This window comes from Parasteatoda tepidariorum, chromosome 4 (genome assembly GCF_043381705.1).
Source record: "Parasteatoda tepidariorum isolate YZ-2023 chromosome 4, CAS_Ptep_4.0, whole genome shotgun sequence".
NCBI lineage: Eukaryota > Metazoa > Arthropoda > Arachnida > Araneae > Theridiidae > Parasteatoda > Parasteatoda tepidariorum.
The window spans coordinates 548,237-562,234 of record NC_092207.1 but is presented as its reverse complement, the minus strand read 5'-3'; the positions used below and the strand labels follow the sequence as shown (position 1 = coordinate 562,234).

The 13,998-nt window shown below is 30.8% G+C and overlaps 1 protein-coding gene across 1 annotated transcript in view; it reads left to right on the top strand.

Annotated features, from left to right (window-relative positions):
* LOC107450501 (orexin receptor type 2-like) overlaps positions 1–13,998 on the top strand; it is a 30,685-nt gene that overhangs the window by 3,852 nt on the left and 12,835 nt on the right. The gene's annotated exons all lie outside the window — the stretch shown is intronic.

Here is a 13,998-nt window from a genome sequence, read left to right as displayed (position 1 = left end):
ATACTAACTTACACTTTTATATATATATATATATATATATATATATATATATAATACCGTTTAAGTGTCCTTTCATTAAAAAATGTAACACCCTAAACGGTGTGTGCAAAAAATAGTAAATATAAAAGCTGAAATTAAAATTTGAAAGCCAGAATTTTGTTTTAATAATTCTAATACATGCTTACTTCAAACGATCTCAACCTGCTTTTTTCTTCAGATAATTGTTTTGTTTGTAGTTAAGTTCCATTAAAATTCTTTCCTCTTTAATTGTTTGTTTTTCGGTAAGATGGAGCATTTCATAGTTTAGTAACGCATGATGCCGCTAGGGGCGCCATTTTATGAACTGTTTCTTCACCTGTTTTTTTATTTAGTTAAATTATCTTTATCTCAAGTTTTCTTAAAATTAATTTCTGAAATTTACATTCAAATGGATTCAGTATTAAGTGCTTTATTATTATTTGATAACTAGTCGATCTCTAAATCAATAGATTACGATAAAAGAGCTATTTCACAGAATTTTTTAATTCAACTTTCGACAATAATTACGAGAAAACATAAAATTGAAATATTTTTAGTAAACAAAAGTATCTAAACCGCCATTAATTCTCAAATATTCTTTAAACCTTCATTATTCTACTTATTAAATATATATTTTTAACTGAAATGTTTATTATTTCACGTTAATAATAATCATAAAAGTTTTTCCCTTCCCCCCTCAACAAGGGAAAAAAGAGTGAATATTTCCTTCCTCGATTATGACAAATCTTGCAACGTTTTTCCTAAATAATCCTTACTATAAAAGCACTCGAGATTTGGTGGGCTTCTCCGATATTAAAATGATTCCATAAAGTATTTCTTGTAAGTAGTTTCCTAAACTAAATAAAAGCAGCAGCAGCAATGTTATTGAAAAAAATATTTATTTATTAAAAGGGAAAATGAAAAGAAGATTTTCCTTCCTAGAGTTAGGGGGAAATGCTTTAGTCAGAAGGACGAGAATAAAGAAGACTCCAGGCGAAATAACAACAGTTACGGTTAAGAAAAGAAAAGAAAAAACAGAAAGGAGAAATATTTTCGAGATTTTAAAATAATGAGCTGTTTCTTGCCCTAAAGTCAAATGATGGGATATATTTTTAATCTTCAGAAGAGAGGCATTTAAAATGTGAACTGCAAAAATTGAATTCAGTTTCACACTATTTTCGAAATACTAAATTGTAATATTTGAAATTTAAAAAAGTTTAACGAATTTTCAAAACCAGTAAAGTTTGAAAATTGTATTTAAAAGAGGAAATGATTGTGACGTCATCACAGAAAATTAAAGTATTCATTTAAAGTATGTTATTTAATTTTTAAGAAGATAATAATATTTGAACTAATAATTATTAATCTAATATAAAGTCAAACCCCGCTATAGTGAACGCAGTTTATAGTGAACTCCCGGATATAGTGATCGAAATGTTCCCTCCCGTGCCTTGCTACACACGTATAATGTTATTTTTTGTGGATAAAGTAAACCTAAAGAAAAAAGAGAGGAAGTTTGATATTATGAACTATTTTCATTCTTCGATTAATTAATTTTCGTTATTTTTTTATAATACTTTTGAAATTTCTGCTTCAAAACAGAAACGTATACCGATTTTTAAAACCACCTATAACATGGAATGTAGCCATAAGCATTTTTTGCTTGTTTGCTTCATTATTGAAATGGTTCAGCATTCAAAGAATCGTCCAGTATCTGGATAAATGCTTCAAGTCAAAGCCGATGAATTTTATTAAGGGATTTGGTGAGACTTCTTTCATGTGCTCGAACGGCTGGCTGGACAGGTTTAAAAATAGGAATAACATAAATTGGGGAAAAATTATTGGAGAGTTGGTAAGAGTGTTTCTCCATATCTGATGTTGCTCGTCAGCTTAAGATAACAATTTTTTTTTTTTTGTACGCAAGACGTCATAAAAAAAATAGTGCGTGGAGTCCCTCCGCGCGGAAGAAGTTAAACTTCGTAATGGGGTAGAAGTTGATTTTTAGTGAAATCATATTGTTTCTTTAAGACAAACTTTATTACCAATGCTTACAGTTCACAATGGATCGCATCTTTTAATTATCATTTTCGAGTGGAGAAATATCCAAATCTATAACATTTACAATGGGATTATGATAACTAAAGTAAGATACGAAATGTTTGAGTTCTATTTTTTCAATATTTCTTGCAAAAACTGCATCAATGGCAGTTACTCCTTTGGTTGTTGGATCATTCCTACCATTTATCATTTCCAATCCAAATGTTTCTTTAAGGAAGGTTAATAATGTTTCAGCTTCAGGTAACGAGAAATTCACATTAAAATCTCCTGCAAGGATCACAGGCGGCTCACAATAATCAATTTCTTCACCAGTAACGTCTACCAGAGCTTGTGAACCTGCAGTGGATAGTGGCAATGAAGATTTTGCAATAAATAATTTAATATCCCTCATGGCTGCATTTGGTGAAATATAAATGGAAATTAGAAAAGAAAAAACCTAACAATCAATTGATATTCACAAGAGACGTACCTTGACATAACCTTAAATCCGTCGCATTGTCCGTGGGATTGTTTTCACTCATTTTTAACAATTGTTTTCCACTAAGTTCGAAAATAAAAAATACTACCCTATTAAATTATATGTGTTTCAAATCAAACTGAAATATTTATAGAAAAACAATACTTTTATTATTTTTATGCTAGTGAGAACCAAGAACAATATGGAAATGAATGAGGGAAAACTGGATCCTACTACGTGATTTCCCGGCCAATAAAAAATGTAGCGTTAAACGTTTAACGCAATCTTGTTGCATACGAAGTATAACTTCAACAATAAGTTGACTCCTTTTTGTTACTACGTATTATTTTTCAGTCTTTTTTGTATTTCATTTTATTCGTCAGTTATTTAAATAATGTCTTGGGTTATAAGAGGTGGAGTTTGGACTGTAATAATGAATATTTGGAATAATAATAACCTTATTTATTTCTGCCTGGAAAGTATTAATAAAAATTGATATTATGTAAACTTCCTTATATATGTTGCATTGATCAGTGGGAATTTTCAATAATTTAATGACGCTATTAGAAGTGATAAAAATATAAAAGGTTTCAGAAGGAAAAAACAGATGAATATTTTCAATCCATACATCAAGTTAAGGTACTCTATTGGATTCTATCTCGAATTTCCGACCTCCCCCCCGAAAAAGCAGTTTTTTTTATTGCGGAAGATTAATATGTATTTTATCCTAAATTCGAAAATGTAAAATATTTTTGTCAGCAAGCAGTTTTTTGCTTGAGTTATTGGAGGTGAAATACGTGATGTCCAGTTTTCGATGCAATGCAGTTTTATTTTTAAAAAATACGCTGTAATTGGGTATAATATGAAAAAAGCACAACTACTTCCACTTACTAGGAATAACATTTACCTTTTAGTTTAATTAATAAATTAAGTTTTAAATATGCGTACTAAATTCATAAACTTCGGTAAAACAACAATATAAATTATTTCCAAAGGAACTAGACTAATACAATTCCAACCTGGCGAGTAGCCACTTATAACAAGACACTTCGTTTGATGCTTTTACTTGTTGCTAGAAATCAGGTTCGCAGAAAATTCTGTTTACTAGTTAAATTTAGTAGGAATAACACGATCTGTGACGTAGGCTATAGTATACCCAATTGCGTATTTATGAACTCGATTGCCTTAAAGTGCTTAAGATAAATATTTGCATAAGATAATTATTAAAATTAGGTAAAAAATAGTTCGGAACATGATTTTCTAACCGTTGAAGCATTTTTACAAGAGAGCGTAAAACATCAGAGCATTACCAGCGTGAAACAGCTTTACATCAGAGCATAAAAATCACATTTATCATAAAACAGAAATAATGAATTACAACAATGAAAGTTAAATGAAAGACAAGTACAAAAGCTACAGTGTTCATTTCAATTTATTACACTCTATATTAACCGAGCGAAAAGTTATTTCGACTTCTAATAATAATTTGAGAAATATAGAAGATATTTACTCAAGAAAATTAATTTTGATTTTATGAATAAGCAATTGATAAAAATTAATTATAGTTACATCTATTATGCGATTATAATTGTAACAGTTGTTGAACAGCCGACCCAATTTTATGGTTTAACTACTACTAATGTTCAACTCCGTAGCCTTCTAATTTTGAACTCAATACAGAAGACAAGGGAACTCCTTCAAGTATTGAGAGAAATTTGCCTTCGTGGAGCTTTTGTCTTTTTTATGGAACTAACCCGCATTTGCGCTACATGGAGATGAAGACTACGAGAACCTTCCAAGGTTAGCCTGACGGCAAGTGGACTCTAACCCATGATCCATCTACCACTGAGGATATTTCACGTCATCACTCTGATCGGTGCAAGCCGGATGCGGAATTCGTATCAACCAGCCATCGCCGGGATTCGAACCCGATTCACCTCATTAGAAGGCGAATGGTCTATCCCCTGAGCCATCGCGCCTCTATATAAGATTTCCCCGAAATATTAAGATTATTTCTTAACTTCATGGGTGTGAAAATCCAATTACTGGATCAAAAGTTATTAGGATTTTATTTATTTAGAGCACTTCACTTATGTCAGTGATACAATCTGTTGAACAGAAAATTACGGCCAAAACACGAAGAACGATAATCATTTTAAATTTATACCTCACTCATCCGAAACAAAACTCAAATTTATCTTAGACCATTGTATTGAATTAAATTTTGCCTTTTTTTTTAAATTCTTAAAAACAAGTTCTTAAAACAATTGTTTTAAAAATCATATACAAAATTAATTTCGATAAAATTTTCTTTTCCAATTGAAATTATTAAAATGAAATAACTTTTTAATTAATGAAATCTCGTATATTTTAATTCGAGCTCAGATTAAATAAGGTATTAGAAATTAAAAAGTCGATCCCAACGAAAAAATGAAAGAAAAAAAAAAACAGAAATATTTGGAAAGAGGAGACCTTGAAGGAAGACAATTAGGATGTTTTCAAGCTATAGACATTCCAACGTTCTTCCAATTTTTATTCCATTTAATCTTTCTTTCAAAATTAAAAAACTTCATAACATCGAACATCGATCGACCGGGGAAAAATTTGCACCCTCTCTCACTTCAAAATGAAGGTACAAAATGAAAATTCGATAAAATGCAAAAATTAACATTTCTTCCCCCCCCCCTTTTTTTTTCTCGAAATTCCTTTGAAGAAAAATATAATTTGATTCTTTCGCAATTAAAAGTTGAAATAAATCGAAACATATAATTTCTCATTTTCGAAGAATATTATTTTCTTAAAATGAGCACAAATAAATGAACGATTTTTAGTATTCTTCTATATTCGAAACTATTACGCATATAAATTTGACAAAAAAATATTTTTAGTTATTAATGACTACCACTAAACATACATCTAATTATGTTCGTTTCACAAGCTTTAGTAGTTTCTCCTATTTTAAAAAATGAATTCTCTAAATTTCATTAACAGTGCTTTGAATGTGGTTGTAAGTGATTCACGCATAGCCACCAAGATCCCCAGATCTTACACCATGAAACTTCTTTTCATCAAAGACAGTATGTAGGAATCGCACTGCCAGAAACTGTACAGCAGTACTGATAGTGTGTTAAACGAATTTGACTATGGATTGCACGTTCGTCAAGGGATCCAACATAGAACATTCGTAGAATAATATATGTTTTTTTCTCTCCAATTTTATGTGCTTTCGTTCTGAAGGTATAAAATGATTAAAATTCGATCATAGATTTGTGCTACTAACACTGTACAACGATTTTAAGAATGATAAGTTTGAAATATTCAGGGGAACTGGCTTCGATTTAAATAAATAAATAATCTGAAGAAATTAAAGCGGAAAAATATACTTGTTAATTAAAAAGTACAAGGTGTTCAGAGAATTCACAAAGAGATCTTTTTAAGACTTGTTAGTCGGGAGGGAGGAAGGAAAACCAAAGCAAATTTAAATAGATATTGATTGTTTATACGATCAAAGTTCTTGGACAAAGATTGATTGAAATGGATTTTGCTTTTGAGCTTGAATCATGTAAACGATCATCCAATTTCTTGATCCAAGTCATTGGATGAGAGTAGAGCAGTGTTTCCCAGGTGTATCGGAACAGTTTAGCTGGGGTACGCTTTCTTATGCGAAATATCTTGCAACAAACGAAAATTAAAAAAAAATAATAATTAAATACAAGACTAGCCATGAAAATTTACGATAGCGTATTTTTCTATTGTCTATTTTTTGCAGAGTTAACAGTTAATAATGAGTGGTGTCAACAGCCAGCTGTGATGCTTAACTTTTGTGAAATTTTATTTATAGTAAAAAATAAATTAATTTTTTTATGAGTGGTCCTCAGCGTTACGCAAAATTTAGAAAGGGTACACAAAAGTCATAAGTTTGGGAAGCACTGGAGTAGAGTATGTTCTACTTTAGTTCGAAGTTTTTCCTCCCTTAACCAATCTGCTTCTTAAGTTTTGTGACGTCAACAAGCAGGCATCCGATTATATCATTTTGTTGTCCTTTTTCATATATTTTAGTTGAAATAAATTAATCTGATAGGGTCTATTTCTGTTATTCATTTGAATTTATTTCGTAGTATTCAATTCACGATTTTATAATGTTGAATGTGCGCAGGTGTTGTTTCATCCAACCAATCAGTGACATTCAAGAACTTGGATTGTGTCGACGAAGCATCCAATTTCTCGGATTCAAGAACTTGTAAACAGGCTCATTCATGCATGCGTTGTTAGATGAATATTTTGAGGGACGTGTTTCGGTATTTTTTTATGTTGAGACAATTAAATACTTGCTTTAATATTTCCTGTTCATTGCTCATTCAAACAGCCGGAAAAAATATATTTCTCCAAAAACAATTTTTGGGAATTACGGTTCGTTATAAGCATCCTTACAACGAATTAATTATTGACTCTTAAGCATTAGCAATTTAGCGTTAATAGTAAACCAATCTCTGTTACACTGAGCATTTATCGAGTATTTTAAAGAAGAATACATTTCGATAAACTATTTCTCCAACAGGTTTACAATACATGGGTTGAGTAAGATTAATTTCATTTAATAGTTGCTCCCATTAAATTTTCCGGTTTTATTGTCAGCGGAAATTCTTAAAGTAGCTGACTTCTTTTCTTGGATTATTTTTTGATTCTGATATATATTTTAATGAATGTCTTAGTGTTGGGACAAACGCGAAATTCATCCTAAAGTTATAGTTTGTTTATGGAAATAACTCCCTTCGCCCCAAAGTCTAAGGCTGCCATGGAAACAAAAAACTGCTACTCTCTCCTCCGATTCTCTCGCCGAACTATACCAAAACCTGTTAAATAGTGACCCTGCACCCCTGCTAAGAATAGTTGAACCTCGTAACCATAGTAACCGCCACTATTTCGGTGGAATGGCGAGGAGAGTTCTTTCTGTAGACAGACTATAGCTCAGCGTGAAAAGGGACACTTGTATACCAGTTTTTGATTATGTCCCTTTCACTCGATAGAAATTGCCACTTTACGGAAGTTTTCATTCTTTATAATTTATTTTCAAAACCTTAGATTTTTTTTTATAGGGTCATTACTTGTTCATCTGTCCAGTCAGCTGATCGAAAGTACTGAGAGCAATTTAATGACTCTAAATGAAGATGCATTGTTCATGATTGAATACTTTTCAGCAACAAAATAAAAATAATAATTCCTTTTTTTTTTAATTCTAAATTGCGCAGTGCAATAAAAATGATTTAGTTTTGACAAATAAAAAAATAAATAACTTAAAGTTAAGTTATATTAAGATCTACGCGCTCTTTCGGTAACCCTGCTGATTCCGCAGATCACTCGGTCTAACATTAAAATGTATACATATGTTAAAAAATTGAAAGTAATTTTTTTCTTAAACCGTGTGTGATTAGATATCGAAAATTAACATTTAAATTGAAAAAGCGTTATTTCTTATTATCTTTCATTTATTAAAAAATAACTAAAAGTATCGTGAAAGAAACTAAAATCAAAAGTTTTAAAAGTTCAGGGCAAATAAAGTCTGAAATCAAAAAGTCAATATTTCAAATCATAAAAAAAAATTTAATTTTTACGTGGTAGTAAAAGTTGCAAGAGCGAACTGGGCATACCAATACCTGCAATGACGACGCTCTTGAACATCTGAGCAAACAGTGCGCACGCGTCGTCATTGCATGCGTTGCTACAACGACCACTGCTCGAATAATTTTTTGAATTCCTTTTTTTTTTCAAAGTTCATTATGCATTAATATTGTGGTGATTTGTAGCAGGAGAAAGATCCTATAAAATGCTGTTAAAGTTGTAAATAAAGAGAATTTGATTTTCATCCTTTCTGTTTATTTAAGAAACAGAAATCTAGTCTAAAGATGAGTAAACATCAAATCTAAACTGAAACAGAATGAAAATTTAATTGATATATTTATAAATTTGTGCCATAAAGATTGAAAGTGAAGAAATATTCCTTCCACACATGTGACCTATGGCGCCAGCTATCAGCAAAATAGCGTATTAAAGAGCTACTTTTCTCTACATAAATTGGAATGTTAGTTAACGATAATTTAATTAAATATAGAACCCTATCGCACATCGAATCAGTTGAAATATAATTCTTTCTCGTCTATTTCTTTTACTTAACTTAGAACCGTGATATATTTTTGTTTTGTGTAACTTCCACGCATGATATGTTCTTCATGTCTTTCGCATTTGTGTAAAGAATCTTCGTGAAAGAAAGGAATACGGGCTGTGTCAGAATTGGTAATTGAAAGGCTCGGCTTACTCGAAATAGAATGGAAAGAAGAATAGTTGCTAACATAAGCAAATGCCACTTTTCCACAACCCCATCAGTATAGCCATACTACGTCCCTCAAAATATGCACAAAAAGGTAAATTTAACATTAAGGGGTGCTATCCTGACCAAAGCTATTGTGATCTTATGAATGGCTTTTGATCCCTACTGTATATCTCTTGATAAATAACTTTTATGTGCACTAAAAATTTCGCGCGTGAGTTATAAAAATAGAGTTTCTATAATCTGGGTTCATTTTATCAAGTACAATTTATATAAAATTTATATCTTATTATTACAGGAATTTCATTTTTAAAGAAGGCAAATGGAAAGTATTTGATTTATTGTTGTAAAACCACACTTTGAATACGTTAGTTTGAAAAGCATAAACTAAAGGAGCGAATGGTTTCAGATAACTTTAAAAATGCTAATTCGTGACTGAACTTGCAAAAAACACTAAAAAATGTGCGATTCAGTTTTGTGTTTTGGCGAAAAAGCATTCTGTAAAATAATTTTTGTGCCTTACAATTGAAAATGTTTCCGATTATTATTAAATAAAATAAAAATTATGAAGTTATTTAAAAAAAACTTTTTTTGCGTCAAATTATCTTTGATTAAACAAAATTCATAATTGTGCGAAAAACTTTTTTCTATGCGCTTAAAATTTTTTTACTATATGATATGATCTAATATATATAATTCTCTTACGTGGCTCCCAAATTTTGGCTGTATTTCTTAACCACCGGTGGCAACAGTTTTCATTTTTAAAGAGGTACTTTGTACAACTAAATAAGATTCTTTTCACAACACTTAAATATTTACTTTATTTTCTTCATTTATAGAGAAAACAGTCGGCAAAGAATTCTGTTAGGTTGAAAAACATTTCTCTAAAAAAAGAACGAATTTCAAACGAAATAAAAATAAACAACTTAAAAAATAAAAATGCTGTTGCAAGCCATAGACATTTTTGAAAGTTAACTTAGCAACATAAATCAAAATGACATAGAAGCGTAACTAGATCAAAATTGTGATACCTGAGCGCTTGACGTAACAAAGCCTTCAATTCTATAAGTGTTGTATCTCCAAATGCCCAGATTAACAATTGTGTTTTTAAAGAAATTCTATAAAAAGTTTTAAATAAAAAAACTTCTATCCAGCTACTTCTTCTTGAGCTTCTATCCAGCTACTGCTTCTTGAAGAACTTGGCTCATTGATTAGAAATATTGTTTTAATTTTACAGTACTAACTTTACTTCGACTTACATTATTGCTATGACCCTCTTTCATTACATTTTACAACTTCATGCTAAATTTGAGGACTTTAAGTTGTTTTGTGGTTGAATACTGACATTTAGAAATGTGTACATAAAAGAAATAATATTTAGAGGTTAAGAGTTGCCTCAGAAAAATTTGAATTGTTGACACTGAATTTAATAATGGAAACAATCGTTTTTGTGAAAAATTGAATTGTATTGCTGACATCAAAACTAAAAATATTGTGTTTCAACTTAACAATACTACCTTAATTTTTACTTATATAATTACTATGATCCTTCTCTGGTGGGAAAGACTTTAAAACAAAACTTACAACAGTTACTTTTCTCAACAACTGAAATTTAGAATAGTGTGATTAAGCAAAATATGTGAACTGCTTGCATTTTCAAATTAATATTGAAATGCACAGGTTTAGAATTTTCTACAGTGAAAAGTTTTCGGAACTTCAGTATTCAAAAAAGTATACAAAAGCTGGACGTTAAGAAGGTATCCAATGAGCGAGCAAAGCGAGCATTGGATTGCGAAGCAATCCGAAATGAACTGAGAAAGCAGTTCCGGGGGTTGGCGAGCGCAAGCGAGCAGGAGGCGATGCCTCCTAGTATCATACAATTAAAAAAAAAAGTTATTAAATAAATAATGAATAGGTTATCTTTTAATTCATAAATTCCTAAACCAAATTCGGTTATTTAAAGGTTAAAAATCATTTGAAAAGATGCGTATTATTTGTAATAAATCATGATTAAAGAATAGTTTAATAGTAAAAATCTTATCATAGGATAGGCACGTGATATATCAATATTTTGTAATATTTTTGCAGTTTTATTAAATTTCTTTTGTTTGTATTACAGTTCAATATACAATTTATTCTTTTAACCTTAGTCATACTTAAATAACATAAGCTTTTTTTTTGTCGTATACCTGTTTAGGCAGTGGGGGTGCGATTGCTACTGTTTTTCAGTGGCGCCATCTATGGCCAGGAAATCGACTTATGCCACGCCATTCACACAACCCGTTTATAGGGCGGGTCACATTCGCACACAAAGGAGAAAGGACACAGAGAGAGAGAAAGAAGCATTCATGCCTTGCTCGGGATTCGAATCCAGGACCTTTCTGATGCTAGGACAGTTCCTTGCCCCCTACACGGGCCGGTCGACAGCAGAAGCTTTTTTTTTATAAGTATACTGTCCATGGCCAAATTATGAGACGCACTCTAAGATTCTATGTAAAATCTTCATTATCACGTGATGCTACACAGCTTTACTGCTTTTACGTGACTGAAACCGGTTTATATTCGTGTTGGGTTAACATTGTAATGCAATGTGTTAAAAATGAATGCAAACAGGAAGTATATATAAAAAATAAGAAGTACATAATATAGTTAGAACTCGAGCCCACAGAAAAATTCACAGAAAAACATTTCAACCTTACGTTGAAGCTCAATCTTAATTCCTATAAAAGAACTCTTATTTTTTTTTTAAATTTTCGAAAGATTGAAAAAATAAATATTCGCCGTTTTAACTCTCTTCCAAAGAAAGCAGAATCTGTTTACAAGTGGGTGACAACCACAATTACTTCCCAGTTTTGTTTATTGCGTGCTCATTCGTGCCAAAGACAAAACGGAATAGAATAAAATATGTTAACGTTTCGCCATATATCTTTCTGCTTCTTATTCTAAACTCTGTTTATAAAAAGGATCTATACGTATGCTTATTTTTTTTTTTTTTTAACTTCTCAATAAAATGGACTAGAAACTATTTAACTATTCGATAATTTGCTTTCGATAACTGATAATTCGATAATATTATTCCTGGAAATAAACAAGTATTTTGCCTCTTTAAATCTATTGGCGAAAAATTAAACTACAGTTTAACAAACATGTTAATCAGTTAAGAAATAGTTATTGTGAATAGAGAATTATACTTCAAAAAAAGTTATTAATTATTCAGGGACCGCAGAATTATGGGGGGGGGGCTTCAGATCCCTCACATTTAACCAATTAAGCCCTTTATATGATTTCAATTTTTCGCTTAATATTCCTGTAATTAAATTTCAAATTGAAAGAAAAATATATAATTTTTTGTGTTTGAATTCTAAATAAGAAAAATGTCTATTTCAAGCGAGCTTTAACATTTCCATATTAAAAACTTTTACCAAATCATCCCTTACTAAACATCCCCTCCCCCCGCAGAGGAAATATACGTCCCTATTGCTGAGCAATGGGGGAAAATTCTTTCTTTTAAATGCTACAGCGAACAGAATAAGGTGTTGTGAAACAGAATAATAATAAAGTACAGTTAAATGAGAGATAATAATTTACAGGCAAAATATATATACATCATTACTAAAAACCCTCGATTAACTACAGAGTCCAATAAGCTCTTTATAGCCCAAACTCTTTTTAAAGAAGGGTCAATAAAATCGAATTGGCCTCCGTTTTGCCGCGCAAGAACAACAACAAAAAAGTCAATGTAAGCAACATAAAAGTTAAAAAGTGAAATTCTTAGGTATTTAGCATTCTTGTATAATGAGCTATTTACTGCAAAAAAAATTTTTTTTATTAGTTTTTCCTCGAAATCTATAGACGAGCACTAACGTCCTCTTTACAGTTGCACGGCAGAGTTGATGTTATCCAGAAAAAAAAACATGATTCTCTTCAAAAAATCTGCAAATGAATGTCTGTCTGTCTGTGTATGTGTGTATCCTTTATAGACTCCTAACCATCTAATCGAAAGCAATGAAATTTGGCATGTAGACAGTTCAAAGCTCGAGGAAGATCACTGTCGACATTAGAACATTCTACGACAAACCGTTCAAGCGGGATGAGCGAAAAACGAAATGGAATTTCTTGATGGGTTAAACGTCAGTCATTATTTAAATTTTACTGTAAATGATTCAGTTTTCGAATATTTTCAAAATAACATCAATAATATTTTCTAGCTTATAGCTCTATTTGTTCAGAAAAGTTAATGACATATACTTTAGTATTTAAATATTTCTTATACGCTATGTCAGACAAAATCAATGGACACTATTAACGTGGTATCATTCATGTCACCAAATTTATATTTTTAAAGTTATCTGATATTACTTGTTTATTTTGCTTACAATAATTCTTTTCAAATGTAAAGGGAAACCGTTAAAAATCAGCATTCCCAGAAGATGCTGACTTAATATGTACGTCTGACGATAATGTGTACTACTGGTATTATGGAAATCTGTGCAATTTTGATAACAATTCTACAACGGGTTTTCCGTCATTTCAGAAAGTATTTTTTTTCAATGGTAACATTAATATTTTATTGCATTAGAACTAAATGAACTTTCCCCGCCACTACTCATAACAGTAAAGTAAAAAGTGGATAGTCCTAAATCCTTATCAAGTTCTAATAAGAATTCCATTTTAATTTGGCGATAGTTGGCTGCCACAGACAAATGAATTACACACAAAACTTAAATGGTGAAAGATTAAGTATATTAATAAAGGTATAAAATATTATCTTGATATATTTGGTGATTATTAAAATTAATCTAATACTTTTAATGACAATCACGGCCCCTCTAAAGGGATATGTACCGGTGAAAATATACTCGAAAGTGTTAAATATCAAGTAATGCAATAGTATCATGACAAGTGATGCATTTTATCTTTATTCTACTAGGATACGAATACTAGGCGGTTACTTCGATAACCACCGAAAAGGGCAACCAATATCATTAAATTAAAATAGTGAAATTATTTTAGCTGTATTAATTGAAAAACTTAGTGAAAGAACCAGGTAAGTGGCATTTTCTGAACGAAAAAAAGTTTTTTCCCAACTGTTTTATTACCAATTTATCAGAAGAGGGGAGCCATTGTTCTTTATTTTACT